Source organism: Sinohyriopsis cumingii, chromosome 1 (assembly GCF_028554795.1).
Source record: "Sinohyriopsis cumingii isolate HCF-2022 chromosome 1, ASM2855479v2, whole genome shotgun sequence".
Lineage (NCBI taxonomy): Eukaryota > Metazoa > Mollusca > Bivalvia > Unionida > Unionidae > Sinohyriopsis > Sinohyriopsis cumingii.
The window spans coordinates 190958255-190976642 of NC_142961.1; the positions used below are offsets into that span (position 1 = coordinate 190958255).

The 18388-nt window shown below is 36.1% G+C and overlaps 1 protein-coding gene across 3 annotated transcripts in view; it reads right to left on the minus strand.

Annotated features, from left to right (window-relative positions):
* LOC149808578 (uncharacterized) overlaps positions 1 to 12138 on the minus strand; it is a 69192-nt gene extending 57054 nt beyond the window's left edge. The window contains exon 1 of one of the 3 annotated variants that reach the window (XM_089979462.1): positions 11982 to 12138. The gene's annotated coding sequence lies outside the window, so the exon portion shown is untranslated. Of the gene's footprint in view, positions 1 to 10801; positions 10822 to 11765; positions 11919 to 11981 lie in introns of those variants that run through there. The other 2 variants (XM_089979471.1, XM_089979479.1) reach the window with 2 other exon arrangements.
* Positions 12139 to 18388: the final 6250 nt, after the last annotated feature.

Below are 18388 nucleotides of genomic sequence, written 5' to 3' on the forward strand. Positions count from 1 at the left end.
TTTGGTATAAAACACGCAGACGATAACGGTGTTAAGGCCCCCTGGTCACAATCAAGTTTGAAACTGTAAATCAACGAATGAGCTAAGTTCTGTGCATTTTTTATATCTCATTTATGTCTTTCGTCTTTTGAACTGGCGAGGGGTGTAACAAACAAACAGGGAGGTATATTAAGGTTATAATTACTTTTGCAGTATATGAGAACACTCTAAATTACAAGGTACAAATAGGACAAAAAACAAGTTGGTAACACTTACTAATATTTACTGTCAGTTATAAAGTGGCATCCACTGAATGCATTTAGATTGTTTTTTGGTATTTATTTTTATAACATTTTTCCAACTACTTATTCTCTTACCAAAGTTCCGATATGTTAACCCTATCTACACTTTAGCGGATCGAGCAGATATTTTAGTGCTTTGTCCATGAGACATCTATTAGATTTCATGAATTGCCTCCCTTATTATGTAATGTCATACAACCAATAGCATGTAACAGCAGTCTATTGTACATCGACCGAAAAGGGTGCAGACAATTGACTTCAAAAGGATACTTTGTAAGTGTAACGTCAATAGCATGACTTCGTACCAGAGAGAAGCCATTACAAGTGTATATGAGTGAAAGGTATTTGTGCAAACATGGACCGGCAGTGGAAAATTGCTTAAAGGGGATAAACATGCTTAAAGGGGACAAACATGCAAAACTGAAATTCGGGCAAACTTCATATATAATTTGCTATATGTATAAGGTTCATTTTCTGAAAATTTGCACATTTCATTCTTACTCGTTACGAAAACAATTAAGAAAAACCCGATCCGTCCTTAATAGAAAAACGCGCTTCCCTCCCCCTGAACAAAAAGCGGATGCGACATCATTTGAGACACTGTGCACACCGGCACTGTTGATAAAGAATTATGGATAACTCGCTCCATGGATAACTCGCTCTGGGAGAACTCATCCCAGGTGTTAGGAGAAGTCGCCCGATGGTGTTCGGATAAGTCGCCCCACTGCGCCTGGAGAAGTCGCCCCAAGGATCATATATTCTAATTTTGAGATGTCGCCACATGGTCGCTAAGGCTTTATTTATTGTTAGTTTCCTTCAACCTAATAACTTATTAAATCTATAAAATGTGCAACTTTTCAACTTTTCCATTTGATCAACTCCGCTTCTGACCTTAACGAAAAAGAGGTGGTATCTGTCTCCTTTGCTCTGCTCTTCAAATCATTAGATGCATTTTTATTGGAAAAATAGAGCGGGAGTAACCATGATGTGACGTCTGCAGTTTTATTTATAAAAGGGCTCCAACCTATTAACCAAAGTCATCCTGAGACGACTTTATGGCATGGACCTCTATGACCCGAAATCGACTGAACTGGGGCTGGCAGTCAATAAGCCAAATGGTTATAGCATCATCTCTCTAACTGAACAATTTAATCTGATTTTTCATTGAGATTTCCTAACCACTGACGAATGATACTTGAACTCGATAAAAAGCATCATTGACTCCTACTCAGGAAATGCGGTCTCTACTGAGTTCAACATCATGGCTAATGCGCAGAATTCGGACGGTTTATGAAAGCTCACATATACTACGCTTATCATATAGTTTATTTCTTCATTTCTTCTTTTTTGTCAGTGTTCGTAATTTTATTATTTCTCAATAAAACAAACTATTTAAAGTTGAACGAGAAGTTTAAAAAATATTTCACTACTAAATTGCCGATGCAAAATAAACATGATTACATTATCGTATTATATAAAACAACAACTTGATCACGCGTATTAACGGCATTTTGTTACCTTAAACGCATATTTGAACTGCTAGACGTAATTGGGACATATTGAGAAGATCATTTTTAAAAACAAATTTAAATGTCACATCTAAATCTTGGACTAAACTGAATAGTATTTCACATGGTCCGAATCAGCTTGGTAGTTTGGAGAATCAGCCAGATATCTGGGCCTAATCAGTCAGCAATTTGTACCGAATCAGCCTGGTCCGAGTTTGAGAGTAATTACCAAATTAATGAATAATGTTAATATAATAGCTGTATCAATCAAGAAAGTTAACAGTAACATTTGTTTTTAAAAACAAATCGTGGCGTTCCGGTGAGTTTTGTTATAAGAAATCTTACGAGTTTATATGAACACACAGGCTTTCAATTATAAGTGATTTTTTTCTTCTATTACCGATATTACACAAAAAAGATGAACGCAGAATGAGAAGGAAGGGTTTATTATACAATGAGTGGAAAACAGTGAGTCCATTCAAATTATTTGCTCCCCTAGTCTCGATCATGTAGAAACAGTTTTCAAAATTAATTTTGATTGGATGTGATGTCTTGCCGCCCCATCCAATGAAATTCACAGACCCGAAGCACAGAAATATCTGCCAAGGTGTAGTAGATAGGGTTAACAAATCGGAATCTTGGCTAGCGAAGATGGTCTAATTATTCATATATATATATATATATATATATATATATATATATATATATATATATATATATATATATATATATATATATATATATATATATATATATATATATATATATATATAATAGGCTGCGCATAATAACTGGTAGATTACCATGTACTACATTTTTGTTTTTAAGCCAATCGTATAAGATGTGTGTATATATAAATTTATATCAGGTATATTTGTCCAGATTTGATCAATTGAAGTTCAAACGAATACTGTGGAAGAAGCTGTAGAGATGATGAAGTGACTAAAATGTTCAAGTAATAAAGAGGCAGTCAATTGCGTGACTAAGACTTGGATACCGTATCAAAACTGAGGGTAAAGTGACAAAGGAGGCAGCTAATGACATCTAAGATATAAAAGTTCGGGTGTTCTATTTGTCTTTTTTATATTTATTACCTGTATTATCTCTCTCTTATCTTTGCAAAATCTAAAATATTAATAGGTAGCCCCGATTCATGTAACTGATCATCAGTGAACCATTAAAATGTGCATACTGTAGTTATATGTAATTTGCATTTCATTTGTTTCAAGGTATGATGTTGATTAAAGTATACATACATACATACATACATACATACATACCGTAAAGATGCAAACTCCTTGTCCATTTGTATCTATCAAAATAATATAGTGAGTGATACTCTGGTAACCAAACATCTTTTAGCTGAATAACAAATAACAAACTGACTATATAACCAACTGATCAACCGACTAAATTATTGACTGCCTGCCTGACAAGGAAATTAAATCTCTAACTAACCTATTGACTGTCTGCCTGACAAATCTCTAACTAACTTATTGACTGACTGCCCAACAAATGTCTAACCAACGAATAAATTACTAGTAAGAAGCTGACATCGTACTTGAAAGGTTAGGTTAAAAATGCTTTCTAGTTTCCACTCTAAGCTGTGTAATTAAAGTCCTCTGCTGTGCATTACGATGTGTTATACCATGTTAAAACATTTTGGTTGACTGGCCTCAAATTTTATTCATAATAATGATTGTAGTGAATTATTCATTTTTATTTTAAGGAGGCACGGCATTTAATCGCTTTTTGTAAGCTATGATTATATATTGGTACCGTCTATTACCGAGGTATGCCTACACGGCATTTAAGCATTTTTTATAGCGATGTCTACATCTATAACATCTGAATAAATGTAACCTGTAAACATTTTGTCATGAAGTCATTTAGCCGTGAAGATTAAAACTTGAAAGAATAACTCTATTCAGAACAAACAAAATCGTAAAAATCATTCACAAGTAGAATTTTTAGTAAGTGATCCGATTCGATTTATACAGTTCCAATACCTGAGTTTTTGTTAGTACCTTTCAGTCATAAAATTAAGCCAGGCACAATGTCTACAAAACGTCTGCATCACGTTCTAAACAATGCGAGCAGAGGGAAGGATCGTAGTCAGTAGTTTCGCTTGAATTCGATAGGTGGCAGCACGGAACAAACCGATCCAAGATTACATCCGGTTTACTTCCTGCTTTATAAACAAACAACGAATCTATATCATTTTCACTGCTTTAAAAATGTTTCAATCTCATGAATCATGGACGTTATCGTCGCTAAGACAGCAGTTTAGCCGGGTACCCTGGCCTCTTATGGTTTCCTGCACACGAGGCCAGCACTGACTCGCCGTGTGAATGGCCGATACCTGCGGAGAAATTCAAGATGGCGGAGGTAATTCAGGAAATATTAAAAAAGAAATAGCATTAAATCAATCATTTCTAGCGCTGTCGCTACTGACGTTTTCTTTGTATTAGTCATACCTATGTCAATTAAAGAAAACATGAGCGTTCATTTAAAATGTCAATATGTAATACTGCCATTTTAAGCTTGTGTGCGGATTTAGAAGGGGATTACGGTAACACAAAAGCTGATTTGACGCTATTTCATTATTGCCAACGCAATTTTTGTCTTACTTCCGCCATTTTGAATTTTTTCAACGGGTACCAGTCGTCCAAGGTACCAGGCTACGTGTAGTAAACAAAAAAACAAAAAAAATAGTCCAACAAATCGGGATCTTCGTTATCTGGACAAAAGAATGTGTCAATCGATCGGTCAGCAAATATTATGTACACTCGTTGTCATAATTGGAAGATAACATATTCTCGTATCTGCATCAAAATAGAATAATTATATTCTATAATTAGCTTGTAACAGATGTCCATAACATTATAAATCCACGTACCGTTCAACGATTTGTTGAGAAGAATTTTTTTATATATTGTAGGTGGGATAATTTAGTTTTTAAACATACCATAATTTTAATCAACTATTCATTTTCAACTAAAACATTTTTCTTCTTTCTTTTACAGTTTCCTTTCCCTAAATATATCAACCATTGATAAACGTACATATAATTTGGTATTTACTATGTTCAAATTAAGAAGTGTGGTTGTAATGAACGGTTGGTATTGTCGTAGAGATCATTCTTAATTTTGATGTTATAAATATTCAATATAAATAACATAACAAAATCGTCAGATTTGATATTGGCAGTCTTAATTTGTATTTCACATATTTCCTGTTCAAATATAAGCTATTTTACAATAAGATAAACAAACATTATTTTAAAAATAATTGACGGAGCAGTGAGCAATTTCATCAACATTTTAAATAATTATGCGTGTGTGTGCATGTGTGATTTGGATTGTTAACGTAACTTTAACAATTATTTAGTTATATCGTTATAATATCTGCAGTGTGGCAGTTTATAGTGATGTCTAACACTGGGGCATCTTGCCGCAGACATATAGCATCATTTCCCACCCAGTCACATTATCCTGACACCAGCCCGACCAGTCCTAACACAAACCTCTTAATGCTGAGCGCTAAGCGAAGCAGCTGCTAGTATCATTTTTATATGTCTTTTATATGACTCGGCCGGGGTTCGAACCCGCGACCTACCGCATCCGATCGGACGCTTTAACCATTTAGGCCACAGGATCGGTAGGTTTTAATCTTTAAATAATTAAAAACACGTCTACTTTGCAAAGAGACATTTTGTTTATTAATGATTGAGATTGATATTGTAACAGTACTAACAACTTTAAGTGAAATTTTGAAAATGATATGGGGTTAAGGCTATCCGAGTATTATTACCTTTATTACGAGGGCTATATTTAAAATTATTTTCCTGATCTGATATTATGCCCATCCAAGTATGCTCTTGCTAAATTTTATTTTGATTTTGCTTAGCAGCCTCTCAATACATTCCAGGTTATATATAACAGCTTCCAAAGAGAACATCAGAAGAAATGTGGGACTTTCCTTTCCTTAATAAAAATGTCAGATAAGAAAATGATCTTAATAGCATTACAAATTTGATATATGCTAGGTTGTTGCTAAAGTCTGAACAAACGAAGTCTAAAATTATAAAGATATACCGATTATATTAACTTAAAAATTTTAATTATGTAATAGGTTGTCTACAACTCGTACATATAAAGATCTTGATAAATGTATACGACGCACCAGCGTACTTACACAGGAAGCTCGCATGTTAGTTGTTGTTGTTGTTGTTGTAGGGTTTAACGCCATTTTTCAGCACACGATAGGCTATACATGGCGGCCAGTATTAATGCTGGAGGAAGAACACGGAAAATCCCCGGAAAGAACCACCGACCTACGAGAAGCTACTGGCAAACTTGATCAAATATCCAAGTTAGCCGAAGCAAGACTCGAACCACACACGAAACAGTAGTCAAAGATATCGTTAAGGTTATGGGTGCGGCAAATGTGTTGCACGGTTTGTTAGTAACCGACTGTTTTATATGATTCTATTTGTAAAAAGTCATCCAGGCCATTAAACACATTTACTAATCATAATTTCAATTATAAACTGTTATTTAATATAATACTAATTGTGTTTAAACAAAGTCTATTCAGTCATGATTACTGAATGTTCTGTACCTTAACTGCCATAAAGAATCTTCCAGACGAAAATTATCGATCGCTATGGACTATTACAATGTTGGCTAGGTACTACACTGGGTCAAGAAAAGAACAGAGCGCGACATTCAATCCAGATTGTACTGGATAACACTTTTAGGTTAATCTCGTCCAAAAATGTCCACATAATTTTAACACTGACTTTGTCCTATGTACTTATCGGGATGTGTAAATAATGACATTCCAATATAATGAGGATGTACGCGGAACCAAATATAGCGAAATAGCGAATAATTGCCATTTAAAGGAACGTAAAATCAAATTCTAACAAAAGTTACACCCTTTACTGAGATAATCGGTTTTAAACGCCTAGATGACCTGTATCTGATTTTTACGATAAGTCAGTAGAAACCTTACCTTGGTTCAACGCAAGCGCCTCGCCAGCTAAGTTTAATATTCCATTCTGGGTCACAATTGACCTATCGCCACTTGTCGACCAGCTGATCAATTAACCAATCAGCGACCGTAAATTAGACAGACCTCCAAGCATTGCTTTCGTCCGCCATTTTCCTCCGACAAGTTGCTTGTGGCAATAATAAATTGATTATGATAAGTATTTAAAACTGTGCAATGATTTGTTGATTTCTCCATCGATAGGGGTGAAAAGAAGTCAGTGGGAGCCTTGTAATTCTGACAGTCGATACCCAGATCGTCTAAATCAGGGGTGGGCAAACTACGGCCCGCCAAGGGTTTTCATGCAGCCTGCAAGGGTTTTCATGTTGCCTAGGAACAAGTCATCATTCGCACTGACTCTGTTTATGTTACTCTTTTTATCAAATAAATGTGCTTTTTTTGAAGTTTAAGTTTAAGTTTTCAAATATTAACAACGTATTAACAACTGAAAATTAATTAGATGTTATTTAGAAAAACCTTTTGTTTTTGCTATTTCAAATATTCATTATTTTACTTAATGAACTATGCGGCCCGCGACAAGGTGTAAATTTGTGTATGCTGCACTTGCACTGGAAAGTTTGACCACCTCTGGTCTAAATGGAGGAATTAGAGTTATTCCTTTTCCTAAATATAGACAAACCCTCGATGGATACAGACCTTTTTTGTGGTCGTGTGTACGATCAGTTGAATGTGGAAAATATTGATGGCAATTACAAATGTTTGTTTGCATAAACGTAGGTAGAAAGCATGTCACATCTATGGCTTGAAGAAAAAAATAGAAACTGAAATTGAAAAAATATATGTAAAACTAAACGTTTGTAGAATATGGTTGGAGTACCTCCTAACCTTCGGGCTTTGATAGATATTATTCTTCTTGTATAGGAAGGACTGAACCCCAGACTATTATTTTAAAGTTTGAAAATGTACATTTTAACGTTTGATTTTCCCAAAAATAATTTTTTATAGCCTCGATTTTTCACATATTTGAGTGACAATTTACTTTTTCATTGGGCTAATGGAGGCAGGCCTGACCCTAGGATGTGCGGGGCCTAAGGCAGCAAGCGATGAGCGCAGGGCCCCAAGCAAAAATATTGCATTGCGAGTTAGTACGGGGCCCAAGGAGGCTGCCTTGTTCGCCTTGCCCTAGGGCCGGGCATGAAAGGAGGTGTGAGGATACAAAAATGTAGTGATAAAGAAAAAAAAAACAATAGTTTAAGATAATTATCGTCCACAATTTTAAGCATGCATTTACATGTTTACATTAACAGACATCACTGATCAAAATTCCGTCTGACGAACACAGTAGAACTTTAGAACTGTTGTGTACAGCAGTATACTTCTAAACAGTAATTATTTACGATTTTGTTATTAAATTTTAATTCATTTACTTCCAAGTCAGCATAAACATTGGCCAGATAAAATCAACAAGGATAAGATTATATACTAAATACATTAGCACCTTTATGCTGCGAATTTCCGTTTAGATGAATAATTTATCAAGCAGCTTTGACATTCATTTTTATTCTTTACTGAAATAAAACACGTAGATTATTACTATACGAACTTGAATTCAAATATAAATATTTTCTACTGCAGTATAATTTATGCAACTTTGTAATTTGACATTTTGAAGAATAATACAAAACATTTTAAATAAACATATCACTTAAACTGAAACATATTTCCTGCCAAATACTGCATGTTTGTCGGAGGTTTACAGGTGGTCACGTCACGTCACGTCACGTCACGTCACGTCACGTCACGTGGTTTTGTAGGCGGAGCGATCTAACATCTCGCGTAAGGTCACTTAACCATGCAGCTAATGATATTCTAGTTTTGTCTCAGTCTTGATAACCGCTCCGGTGGCCAATGGTTAGAGCGTCCGCCTCGTACGCGGGAGTTTGCGGGTTCGAACCCTGGCCGAGTCATACTAAAGACTTACAAAAATGGTACTAACAGCTGCCTCACTTGGTGCTCAGCATTACGAGCTTAGTGTTAAGACTTGTTGGCCTGGTGTCAAGATAATGTGACTGGGTGGGACATCATGCTACATGTCTGAGGCATGATGCCCCAGTGCTAGACATCACTATAAACTACACACTGCAGAGATCGTAGCGATATGACTGAAAAAATCGTCCAAAAGAAATGTAAACAGAGAATTAAAGAACGTATCTGTAACCGGTTGTGACAGGGAGAGTAGCGCAGGGATTGTCGCTGGGAAATGGACCACCCACATGAGCATGAGAGTACATGTATACCTCAGACTGTTTAAACAACACCCAGTGTTCCAATGAAAAGTAATAAATCATGTAAAACAAAGTTTAAAGTCAACATCTGTCAATTGCGAAAGTCACCAGAAGAAAACAACCGTCCATACTTCACATTTTGACTCTTATTTGTTTTATTTGCTGCCATAGCTGCGATCTCTTGGTTCTTAACAAATAGCGTCATCATGTGGTCTGACTCTTGTATAACATTACTGGACATTATTAGACAACAAACCGGTTAACCAATTTGTTACAGTGATATCAATTTTAAGAAGATATTGATTCTATTTGAGAACATGGGTTACGGCCATTATTAAGAAACAGTGATATTCATGGATATATTTTTAAAATAGTATACTCGTCAGCAATCCCGACAATTTCCCGAAATCAACTGGTGATGAAGAATTAGTCATTTATTATTAAGTAATAATTCCAATTTTTATAAACTGACTGCGTTTTCTACGTTTCGATTGGATATACGTGATACTGATCTGGAATTTTTTACACCTCGATAAATTCTGCGGGCGACTTTTGGTTCCCTGTTTCCAGTTCATTTGAGGTGAAGTTTTATCGTTAACAACACCTTACACCCTAATAATAATAACAACAATCTCCCACCCACCCACTCCTGCGATTTCCGATCAAAAATGACAAGCCACAGCTTAAAATCGACCATTAGAAGTTAAAACAATGTAACTGCACAGTCCTTCCGGCACTCCAACACTCACCCCTTTTGCATTTTACCTCGACATGTTACAGCAGCGGTTATTAAAGGTCAAGGTCATATGTCAACCAAGGGATGTCACCAAAAATGGACACGGTTTTGCTTTTGTTGTTGTTGTAGTGTTTAACGCCATTTTTCAGCACAAGATAGGCTATACATGGCGGCCAGTATAACTGGTGGAGGAAGAACCCTGGAAAACCCCGGGAAGAACCACCGACCCACGAGAAGCTACTGGCAGGCTTCCTCACATACTCACGTTAGCCGACAGACACGCAGAGGTGAGATGGCAGTGATCCGGAACGGTGAACGCTTTAGACCACTCGGACACTCGGGGCCCCCGATTTTGCTTTTGAAAGACCGAAATGCGTAGAAAGTAACAACAACGTTGCTATAACAACACGTGCCATACGCAAGCGTAATTTTTGGGGAAAAAAGAAGTAATATTCCTAGTTTAACTGCAACAACCATTTTTTATATGTTAAAATAATGATCATAACAATATATGACTGGCATGACCCTCTATGACATTCTACCCCGTATCACTGTATAAAGAATCGATGAATCTTGGCTAGCGAAGATAGGGTTATGTATTCTATCGCAGTTAAGAGGATAATGAAACAAAACTTCGATGTACATAAAAGTGAATGTTTTGTTGATTAAATCTGCTGATCTGATGTTAGAAAGGAAGTAAATTGGAATAATAAGGATTAATTGATCATGGTTGGGTATTTATCGATGTGTAAATTTTACCTAATCGCTCAAAAAGTTAACATAAAGTCATTCGGACCTTATTTACTTTGTAAGTGATTAGGTAAAATTTACACATCGATAAATACCCAACCATGCTCATTTAATCCTATACTGTAAATAAGTCAAGTACACTATAGGTGACGCCATGCAGAAAAAATAACGGAAAAAATCCGAATACCACGATATCATAGAATTCAGGCTATCATAAGAACCTACCATATATGTTATCGTCCTGCGGCATACGTTGTCGATTAGGACATGCGTCATATTATGACGCCATACAACTTTTTACATTATGACGTCATCAGTTTGTCCAATAAACTAAAGCGCATCAGTAATGAAATTATACCTAATGGTTGGTAAAGAATGAAAGAAAGCCTACTTGTTTAAAATATTTATACTTGTTCTCAAAGCAAAGTTAAGACAGCTGGTAAACGAGGTTAAATACATATCGGGGCAGATAATAAACATGATAGATATTGTAAAATGTACTGTTTGAGTCGAGTCGCTACCTCGCTGGGAACGTGACAAAATAAGCTCGTTGATATGAGATATCAGAGAGTAAAGTAACCAATAAATTATCCGATAATCACTGAGAACAATATGCGCTGCGACTTTGCAAGAAGAAAGATAAAGGCGCTCATGCTGAGTTAATCAATGCTAATGAAAGACAAAGCCCCAAAATGTCCGCAAACATAAAAACCTTTGTCAGTCTATTAAATCTTACCCGGAAGTAGTAGATGAAATAATGAATGCCCAGTGTCGTAGCAGGGGTTCTCTTTTGTGGCATTCCTAACGAGACGCCCGCGGAAAATGTTCTTTAGTAACGCTCCGACTTTGCTAGAGAAGACAGTTTTTATGTCGGTGCCCAATCCACCCCCTCTCCTACTGGCTGCGCGAGGGTTCAGGGCGTCAAATGTAGTTTTTCTACAGTGGTGCCGCTACTGTGCCCTATAAAACGGTTTTTATGACAGTTGCCAACCTCACACTTCCAGACACTTCCTAAATTGAAGTTTTCTAATAAATTACCCCGTTACAATAAGGTGAAGGTAAATTACTATGAAAAGTTTAGCGACAGAAAAGTTCCCAAAGGCGCCCCATACTCCTGGATCCTAGGGGAAAATTGTCCCTCCCACCCTTCGTGCACACCACCACCCATATATCCTGTGACCCAACGTACCTTTACGTTCCCATTATAGTGAAATCACATTAATACAATCCTGTCAGCACGATATTATAAATATCATTCATGGTAGTTGGTAAACTTGAACTCCCTCTTTGATTCCATCAAGTCATATAGAAACAAATTAGACCTGCCACACGCCTATCTAGTAGCCAAACCACTAACGCACAACAAAATATATCTATCATCTTGACACAGAAAACTGCAACTTACCAGTTCAAACTTTTAAGACGACAGTCAATTCTATCCACTCCGATATACCCTGATAAAGCTTCGAACACGCATTGTATGGCTTGCCGACCCCAAATGAGGTATTAATAACCGTACAGCCTATTCGGATTGCGTGCTATACGAATCGTGTTGGCATGCTGTGAAGACACCATGATATGGCAGTCCGTTCAAGTAATTTGATCGTTTCGATCGATATACATTGACGAACAAAACAATGTAACCACTAAATTGTGAAAATCAGTTTTCCACGTTTTAATTTTGTTTCTATCTTTTTTACCAAAGAGGGATAGTTGAACAATTCAATTCGAGATCCAGTGTGAAATTCACCGACCTTAAATGACAACTTGTCAAATGTAAGCCAATTCTAATAACTGTACATTGATGAGTAATTCATGTTACTTTTCACTGCCATCTGTTTGTTCTCGACGTAAAAGAAGACACGATTTCGAAATGCCAAACATTTAGCATACATAAATGCGTCAGTCTCAAATTTCTTGTGGGCAGCGAAACATTGCCAAATATAAAGAAAAATGTTAATTAATGTTCATACATAAATAAGGGCGAAACGATATTTATATGTCAATGTACCGGTCAATATACAGAATAACTGGCTATTTCAACAGAAAATCAATAATATATTCTATTTTTATTTATTATAAATATTCTGTCATAATCTTTATTAATTACTCTTTCTTACAAGCTCGAATATAACTGTTTTCATATTGACTTCATACAGAGAGAGAGAGAAAGAGAGAGAGAGATAGTACAAGCACACTCATATATAGGAAGTTTGCAGGATTACATCAACTCTTTCACGGTAACCTTGTATTAGTTTTAATACAGTTATGACTTGTTATAGAACATTGTTCAATAGCAGACGAAGTCCCTCGTGTTTACATTAAGTACATGTTTTTTCAAGAAACCACCTATTCATCCAAGTACATGCAGATCCATAAAAAGCGATCACGGGCCCTGAGGTAAGAAACACCCAGGCCTCTCCTATTTCTTGTTCAAACAAAAAATTTCTTTTATAAAATTAAAAAGTGTTGTTCGGCCCGGGCCTCTTGTCGGCCCTGAGCACATGGATATAGATAACAGACACTCCTGATAATACAAATAAAGGATCTATTCAAAATTCTTAACAGGGGACCCGGGTGGCTGATTGGTCTAAAGCGCTCTCTCCTTTACCGCTCACTGCCATCTCACCTATGTCCGCATGGGTTCAAGTATCGGGCTCGGCCGATGTGGGTATGTAAGAAAGCTTCCTAGTAGCTTCCCGTGGGTCATTAGTTCCTGCTGAGGTCTTGACGGGTTCTTCTTCTACCAATTATACTGGCCGCCATGTATTGCCTATTGTGTGCTAAAATGGCGCTAAACCTATAGCAACCAAGTGCCCAAATCGTAATATTGTAACGTGTCAAGGGTCAAGGTCAAATAAAATGGAATAGATGGATAGCTCACGCCTTTTTCAGTTACTAGATCTCTCCAGTGTATTGTAGTGTCAAGAAATGGTGTGTTCACCACAAAAGTTATTATTTAGATCATGAAAGCACAAAACAAAACAGATATCAATAGTCAACACAGTTTATTATATATATGACTTCCAGACTTGTCTGTGTTTTCTCACAAACTTTAGTGCTCAAAATGGTGAAATATAACATTTGCAAATATGCAGAACAGATGTTTGATAAAGCATGTTGAAAAAACAACAATAGTTGCAGTGGTAAATTGCATGTTAAAATCAGCAGAAATGTTCAATTTGTCCTAATTCATATAATCTCTAACTCAGTTAATCCCAGTTCCAAAACTAATCTTACACAGACAAAAAAGTTAATAGTTCTTAAATTTGTTCATATGAAGTACGGAAGTGGTAATGATTTTGTGAATCCAATCAAGGCTTGGAACGAGACCCGGGTTTGTGTTTTATAGTCCAATGGCGAATATGATAGAGGCACAGTCTGGAACCGGATGTCGATAGTGTGTCGCGTTTGTTGGCTGAGACACAGGGGGCGCTCACCAGTTATTATGTACTTTTGAGAGAGTGACGTATGTAAGGTGAAGTTGTTTGCATTTAAAACATGCACAATGGAGAGAATGTGGGCATACCTCTATGCTACATTAATGTAATGTGGATGATATTTCTTTGGATATTGTACTTTTGAAAATTGTACATGATTTAAAAACACTGCTAACTAAAATGACTGCTCCCTTGTGCTAAAAAATCAGCCTGAATTAGGCTAAAGTACACTATCCATAGAAGCTATTAAAATAGGGAAAATTAATTTTGCCAAGCTAGACAATACCAGCTTCTGAAAGTGCAATGAATGAACAACCAAATATATAAAATGTAAAAAAAGTTATCGGCTCTTTTTTATACAAATTACCTCTGAAGTTCAGAAGTGAAAATGACCAAGTGGAGCTAGCACTTTTTTGAAAGATGCACATCTGGAGTAAGGCCAAGCTGTATACTCTAGAACCCATATTACACCCCTCAATCATACACCAAAATAAAGGGAATTAAAGGTTCTTTGAATTATACCTAAGATATAAAAGGTCTTTTTTAAATAGCCAGTATAACTATTGAGGAAAGCCGGGGAAATTCTTTTTCTTTAAATCCCTAACCCATGCAAAATAGGAAACTTTAGAGCGCCGGCACAGTTTTGTCGTTTTGAGCCACACAGTCTGTAACAGGATGTCAATAGTGTGTCGCGTGGGCTGGCTGCGAAAACAGTTTGTCGTTTTGAGCGACACAGTCTGGAACTGGATGTCAATGGTGTGTCGCTCTAATTGAATGCGACACTGTGTGTCGTTTTGTAACAACAAAGTGTGTCGTTGTGTCGGGTATATTATTTTGACACAGAAATGACACAACCACTACAAAATGGATGGAAATTTGCGATTTCAAAATGACACGTGAAATTGAGTAGGAAATTCGATAATGCCAATACTAAATTTCCAATGAATAGCAGACGGTTGTGTTGATGACACGAAAAATTATGAACTTACACGAGTATTACCTTAATCCTGAAGAAAAATTGATACAATTGCCTATTTCTCTCTCAAAATAGAAGGTAAGTGATAACAGTTTACAATCCTATCATGTACACACTGGGTTTCAAAATCTTTACCCAGAAGACAAATATTTAAACAAATCATTTTTCTATGATTTACATATGGAATCAAATTACTTTTCCTTTGTACAAGCGTCTTATATCAAAAACTGTTACTACAGTTAATATTATTTGCATTGGAAAAGAGGTACAAATTTCCAAAATGAAGGGAATTTTAACAATAAAAGGAGATTATACATTATTTCAACCATTAATGCTATGTGCAAATACACTTTATAAGAATATAAGTTGACAGGTAGTCAGGATTGTTTCACTTTTTCTTACCTACTAATGAATAAATTGACTCTCTCTTACTACACAATTTTAATTCACGGTCACGTCAAAGTAACCAACAGTCTAAACAAATTAGGTTAAATAATCGTTGAAAATTTTGCAGTAAAATAATGTTTGAAACTATTCATAGGGGTAACATTAAAACACCAACAACACATACAATTAACACGTTTTATGGTTAAACTCGTTTTGAACATTAAAATCATAATCATTTAAATACACTAAAAAGAAAGCTAATTGTATGTAGGCCCAATAATATATTACAAATCTAAATAATCTGAAATAATATCTTTGGCTTTGATGTTTCTTTAGAAAGGACATTTACTAAATACGAATATTGCAAAGATGAACGTCTAATTAAGAAATGATTGTTTAAAATTAATTTATGTTTCAAGAATGATAACATTCCCAACCACTTATGGAAACTGAGTGTTTACCATTTTGAATTCGAACCCGATAGCCGTCAGAACAAAACTTACTGCTGTGCACTGCACCTTTATTTATACAATATGTGTGTGTGTGTGTGTGTGTGTGTGTGTGTGTGTGTGTGTGTGTGTGTGATTTGGATTGTTAACGTAGATTTTTTAAAAATTCAGTCATATCCCTACGATGTCTGCAGTTTATAGTTAGGTCTAACACTGGGGCATCATGTCCCACCCAGTCACATTATCCTGGCACCAGACCGACCAGTCCTAATAATAACCTGTTAATGCTGAGCGCCAAACGAGGCAGCTGTTAATACCATTTGTATAAGTCTTTGGTTTGACTCGGCCGGGGTTCAAACCCGCGACCTCCCGATTCGAGGTGGATGCTCTAACCACTAGGCCACTGGAGCGGTGGATCACAGAGATGTAAATCTCTGCAGAAATAATGTAAACCTAAGAACCTGACACTAAATATTAACTAAAATATTAAATATTTCGATTCAATACTTAAATTTAATGCTACGTTATATTATTTCAAATTACAAATGTACGATCAAACAGTACAAACCTTGTCTAAGACGAGTAACAGTGCACTGGCTTATAACGAAGGTTGTGTTGACCGAAAAGTGCAACAAATAAAATACAGAAGTGTTATCTTTACAGGAGACAAAAAGTAGATTTTGTAACCTAATGTTAAATATAACTTATTCCACGTCAAATTTCGTGACATCAAAAATACTTATTATTGCTGAACTACGATTGACACATATCGCAAAGTCAATACGTAAGTATCCCCAGTACACAAACCGCCTCCAAACCAAAGATGGCAGACATTGTACAATAATGAATGGTATTGAACATAGTCAAAAATTAACATGATCTGTCAACATTACAGACGATTCTATGAGCAAATCATAGTACTAAACATTGTGTCAAATGAATTAGCTAGAATGTGTGCGAAGGGTGTTATGGTTGCAGTGGGGGGTTCCCAATATTTATTTAAACTATATAGAAGTCCCACCCAGCTCGATTTTGGTTGTAAGTTAAATTAGTGAAAGATAGATGTAAAGCTCCGAGCCCCCGGTCAGCAATGCCGACGGTTAAATGGTTAAATATACAAAAAGGTTGAAGTTCAATGAATAACACTTTAATAACTATTCAAGAATCATATGATTCAAATTTCCAATTACACTCCTTCCGATCGACCCTTTAATAGCCTATTGCATCATTTGATTAGCAGTGTGAGATCGCTTTCCGCCTGTCCTTGTGTTCCACTCATCTGTGGTATTCTTGTTTCCCAATTCCTTCTCCTCTTCCTCCCCGACTTTCGCCAAATTCCTTCTCATCCTCCTCAACTCCTCTATACTCCTCCTTCTCCACTTCCCCCTTCTCCACCTTCTCTCCACCGACTAGACTTCCGTCGACTTCGACTGTTTCAGCTAGTCTCAGTAACGTCTCCAACTCTTGAAGACTCGGGATTCAATATAACCCGAAGTTCTGTGTCCCCTAAGAAGCTTCCTATGAAAACACAAGGACGATACAATATTTTTCCTTAGCCCTTTCATCTCACACTACACACAGCCCATCATCAGATAATGGCAATTAAATTTCTTTGGTCACGCATTCATTCACATCGAGATACCCTTACGTTCTTGTGTGGTAAAACAAACGTCATAACACAGCACAGTATCAATTACGTCTTATATACACATCGATAAATTCTGTCACATCAATGCATATTCTTAATCCTTTTATACTAAACAATATCACAATAATCAGATGCATTTCGTTATCTTGCAGATCATACAAAGTACACAAATATTCAAATATCCCAGCTCTGATATATGAAAACATCTATGGTAACTGTTCTTACATACTTCACCCATTTTCCAAAATTCACAATTCAAGCATGTGTAAATTCTAATATAACGCATTAATAAATGTACTAGTTAACTGCGAAGTAACGTAATAGCGAATTACCAAAACAATTCTGACCACAAGCTAACAATCTACATAATTCCGTATCGCATCTAATAATTCTCTACGTAGGCTCAAGACCATTTCTCAAATACTCATGTAATTGAAACACTACAAAGGTAATTATAGGTTACTGCATTTGTATGGGAAAATATGAACGAGTTTTGGGATGGAATACTGCACGACCTTGGGAATGCAATATATCCTTCCGACAAAACGAGTTCATATTTTCCCATACAAATGCAGTAACCTTTTTAGTATATGCTCATTTTGTTTATTCTACCTAAGGTTTAATTATACAAAAACAATACACTACAAGAAACAACGTAAATGAATGTATGCCGCATTCCAAACTAAATACACAAGCGCATATTCATCATTATACAAATCAACATTATTACTGCGCACATAACTCCGCCCAGATAAATTCGAACTTAGTCGCGCGCTCGACATAACTTTCGAAAGAAAATGGCGTGTCTAGTTAAAATTTAAATTTGGAGTCATATTGTTAATTAATGTGCATTGCAACAACTTTTCCATTTGATCTGGAATGAATAGATTTTGGTATTTTTCTCGATTCTAG